The 4,770-nt window shown below is 39.1% G+C and overlaps 1 long non-coding RNA gene across 1 annotated transcript; it reads left to right on the top strand.

Moving 5' to 3' along the window:
* Positions 1-1,462: 1,462 nt before the first annotated feature.
* LOC121813774 lies at positions 1,463-3,294 on the top strand. The gene is made up of 2 exons (XR_006053869.1): positions 1,463-1,963; positions 3,032-3,294. It is a non-coding gene; the product is annotated as an uncharacterized LOC121813774 (long non-coding RNA).
* The last annotated feature ends 1,476 nt before the right edge of the window (positions 3,295-4,770 follow it).

The following is a 4,770-nucleotide window of genomic DNA, read 5'->3' on the forward strand; positions in this document are numbered from 1 at the left end:
GCCTCATAACATATTGATATGTACTGAAACTTTTGCACTTATGTTAACATATAAACTGCAAATAACATAAAAACATGAAGTAACATCTTAATGTATTTTACCTTTCCCACAGAAAAGTGGAGGGAAGGAGAAACACACCTGCTGTTAAACAATCTAAAACACTTCGATATCAACATGTTTGTGAGTGTGTGTAGATGATACTGCAACAAACCTTAATCAAAGGTTATCTTTGTAAGAAAGTGTTTGACAGAATAAGGATAGATGCTGTGTTTGCAGGCTTTAACTATTATTAATATTATAGACTGTATATTGAGAATGAGATGTGAGAAACTGAGGTACACCTTATTCTCATATGGAGGGGATTAGCCAATCACAAAGTTACCACACCTTAAAGCTTTCACTGCTCTGTGTCCTTTTGGACTCTAATGTGGGCGGAGCCTATAGTAGCTTTCATTGTGTGAAAGATCACCTAGACAGGTTATGGAGAGACAGACAACCATTCATGTTCACATTCACACCTGCAGGCAATCATTGGAATCACCAGTTAACATAATAATATATGACTTTGGACTCTGGGGAGAAGTCAGACAGGTAGAGGGAGAACATGCAAACTTCACACAAACAGCCCAGCTGGTGGATTCAAACCAACAACTTTCTTCCTGTGAGGCAACAGTATGAACCACAGTCATCCAGCTCATGGTGGTCTAAGAAGTTTGGAAGGAAAGTGACTAAACTTCTTTACATTTCTGGAAGACGTGTCACCTCTCATCTAAGAGGCTCTTTGACTTCTAAAAATAAAACAGTAAAGAGTCTCAGGTATTTTAACCTCAGTGAGGGTTTTACTTTAAGTGGGTCAAAGACCCACAATTAATCACGACATCACATGAGCCAAGCTGTGAAAAAAGGTGTGGGTCATTATAGACCTATAAGTTTTTGGACTTAAAAAACACATTCATGAATCAAACCTAATCAGTGCTCTGTGTTTGGCTTATTTAGTGATTCAAAAATACAAAAGAGTGGCAGCACAAATAAAAGTTTACAGTTTGACTGTCGTTTTAGGTTCAGTGCTGCCATCTTGGATTGCTAACTTACAGTCTGTGTGTCTGCTCAGACTTTCCAAGCAGTAAATGTGAGTTTAGTTCCACAAAAAAACTTTTCGACTGGTAACTCAGAATTTCCAACTTCTGTCTTATTCAAAAACTATCACCAGAGATTTGGGATGAGAACACTGTGAGACCTTTCCTCCCCCCATCATGTGACCTACTGAGGTCACCTGAGGAAAGCACCATGGAGGGGTTGTGGCACAAGGAAGGGATCTCAAAACTACATTGTAGGTGACTGACAGCTGATGCCATAAGGCTCCACCTCTGGTCATCCACAGTGGACATAGATGTACTTTTTCACTCCTCTTTCAAACCGTCAGTATTTTCTGTTCAAAATGTGAACACTGGCACCTTCGTTTTATTTAAGATACTAAATGAGTTTATAAACAGTGAGTGAGTTAAATCCTGCAGGTCTGTGCAGTCACTCTGTGGTTTTACTCAGAATATTAATTAACTGCTTTAATTTGTTTCATAAAAACACATCTTATTATTTTCAAGTCCAAATGTCACCAGGATGCAGTAAATCTTTTGACTCTTAACAGCAGCAATAAAAATCAGTTCAGCTTCAAAATGACTTGATGCTTCCATCAATCTCTAACTTGATGTGTTTATGTGAACAGTTCCCAATAAGCCCACCGTGATCCTCGAACCATCCTGGCCTCAGATATACAGCAGTGAGACAGTCACTGTCAGATGTGAAGGAAGTCAGTCGCTGTTTGTATGGAGAGATGGCACATTAATCAGACCATCAGCATCTGAATACAGAATCAGCAGAGCTACTGAGTCTGACAGTGGAGGATACAGCTGCTGCACCATGAGTCTTTCAGTCTGCAGTGACATCATCACACTGACTGTATCATGTAAGTTGGACACATTTCATTGAGTCATATTGTTCTTTGTTTTAGTTTAGTAACAAAATCAGAGAAAATCGTAACAAACATTAAACACAGATGTGATGATCTCAGTTTCTTCAGTACCTGCACATGTGTAGTTTCCACCACTGCAGCTCAGAATTATGACACAATTATTTTGTTTTTATAATTTATTTGAAGTTGTTGATCAAACATGATCAATAAATACAGAATGAGCAGAGCTGCTGTCTGACGATGGAAAATACAGATGCTGAAAAAAGAAAAGGCTGATCATCAACAGAGAAGAGTTCTGTTATCACATCACAGCCCTGGTTGGGGTCGGGGATAGCATACAGTATGAAAAACATCTGTGTGAATTATGACTGATAAATGCTGCTGACTGTGCACTGGTTATGCATCTTTATGCATATATATTTATATGATCATGATCCTTAAAACAAACATTTAAATAAAAAACAGATTAACAAAAAATCTGATAATAAGAGCGACCACAATCAACTGGCCTCAGATCAGCTAACAGTGTATAGTTCACCTGTCTCTGCATTTAGGAGTACAGTTTGGTGACAGAGCATAAAAACAGTCTCACCTGATTCTTGATTCACTCTGATAAAGTTTCCATCATGTTATATACATCCAGTGTTAGCTCCTGGCTCTCTAGCTGGCTAACAGTTAGCTGAGATACCTGTGCTGTCCTCATGTGTGCTGCTGCCAGTTGTTGATTCTCATCAAATTTGCTTTGAAGAAACTTTTTTTTTTGTGCTGTTTGTGCCTGTTTGCATCAAGTGTGATGATCACACTGAGATCAGGGACCGACCTACCTGAGAAACCTGAGATCTATTATTGAACTCCATCCATCTTCTTAACCCATCATCCAGGGTCGTGACCTATTAAGCACTTACTGAATTAAAAAAATACATAAATTAATTAATAAAAATAAATTGGATTTTTTTAAATTACTATTGAGTTTTTATGTTGAAATCTTTATTTGTTATATAACAAAGTTTTTCCTGAAGCAACTGACAGGTCTGATGTTTGTCTTTCCTGTAACATCAACAGCAAGTAAACCCAGAGCCACACTGACAGCACAAAGTTCAGTCATACCAGCAGGGGGCAGTGTGACACTGAGCTGCTCTGTGGAGGGCTCTGCTGGCTGGAAGTTTGACTGGTTCAGACGTGATTCAGTCTCTTCTAAAGCTCAGCTCATGAGAGGAAATGAAGCAAACAGAGTTATTAGTGTCTCACAAGGAGGTCTGTACCACTGCAGAGGAGGGAGAGGAGATCCAGTTTACTACACAGAGGACAGCAGTGACGTCACAGTTGTGGAGACTTGTGAGTTTTAAACTTTCTGTTATTTAAGTTTCTCATGTGTTTCATACAAATGTAGAAATAAACATTGTGGCATCAACTCCAGAAAAGACTAGAAAAACTGCATATTTATAGCTCATTATCAGCTGTTAGTCTTTAAATTGTGTTTAATATTTGTGTTAAATATTTTTGGCCTCTCTTTCTAAATGCTTCTTCACCTTAAACTGACTTTAAGTGGACATGAAAGACTACATGTATTAAGCCACAGAGCCCTAAAAACAAACAAACAAACAAAAATAAAGGTTAATCCTGAACATGTTGTCATCCGAGGTCATCACCAAGCTAACAGCTCAGCTAACATCAGGTCAGATCAGGGTCGGTAACCTGCGGCTCTTCCGCCCCTCAGCTGTGGCTCCCGCAAACTTTGGGTGAAACAATTAAAAATAAAAGTCCCACACAACATCCCAACATCTGCAGGAGGAAGTTTACAGAGTGAGAAAAAGAAAAGTGTGTTCATAGCAGCAGCTACTGCAGCCAGAGAGAGTCTGACAGGCCCAGCTGTGAGCCACATGTTAGTATCCAGCTGTTCACTGTGTTCACCGCCTCCAGAGGAAGAAAGTGTGCTGCTGTAACCTTCCCACGCCTCTCTCCATCTCTGCACTTTGCCATAAGTTGACCCAGAGCAGAAAGCTAGTTAGCAGCTACGAGCCAAACTCAGAACACTGAGCATCAGCCAGAGGTCTCCGTGGGTCAGAGCCGTGGATCTGGAGATAAACCTGCCGTTCTGACACTCACGTCAACATGACAAAGTCTGCTTTCCACAAGGAGACAAATTTGAAAGTGTTACAAATGTGCACGACATGATCAACAAGCAATGATTTGTGACTTGAAAGCAGCTCACATTTGTGGATCTGTGTGAAGCTGGCAGTTAAATTAGACTCAAAACCCCACGTGGGCACGAGACGTGATCTGTGCGTGTCAGGTGATTCGTCCACATGTATTTAAGGTGTTGTGAGCTGTGTGTTATCACCAGATATGCTGTTATTGTGCAATAAATATCTTTATGTCTTCGACCCTGAGCTGATGTATTTTATACTCAGGGCTGCCCGTGGCTGCATGAAAACAACAGAAGATGATCGCTCATTGAAATGGACTGAAGACATAATTATATACAAATAGTTTTCATGATTATTCTTCTTATTTTACAATTATTGGACCACAGCTACATTTTATTTACTTATTCTGAACTCAAACAGACCTGCAGAATGATGCTTTATTTAAAGTAGGCCTGCACAGGCCTGTGCTGTTTTTCTCCTCTTTAAAGTTTTTGTTAAAAAGTTCTTAAAAGGTAAAAAAGCTCTTCTTCTTATTAAGACATCTTATATTGTATTAAGTATATTTATTATCACTCTTTAAATTATGGACGAAAATGTAAGAAAGATAAGTGAAAAAAAAACAATCCGGAATTCTCCTCTTTTGCTTTTTTTTTT

Source organism: Haplochromis burtoni, unplaced genomic scaffold (genome assembly GCF_018398535.1).
Source record: "Haplochromis burtoni strain Fernald_Lab_line unplaced genomic scaffold, NCSU_Asbu1 Contig_2527, whole genome shotgun sequence".
In the NCBI taxonomy this organism is placed as follows: Eukaryota; Metazoa; Chordata; class Actinopteri; order Cichliformes; family Cichlidae; genus Haplochromis; species Haplochromis burtoni.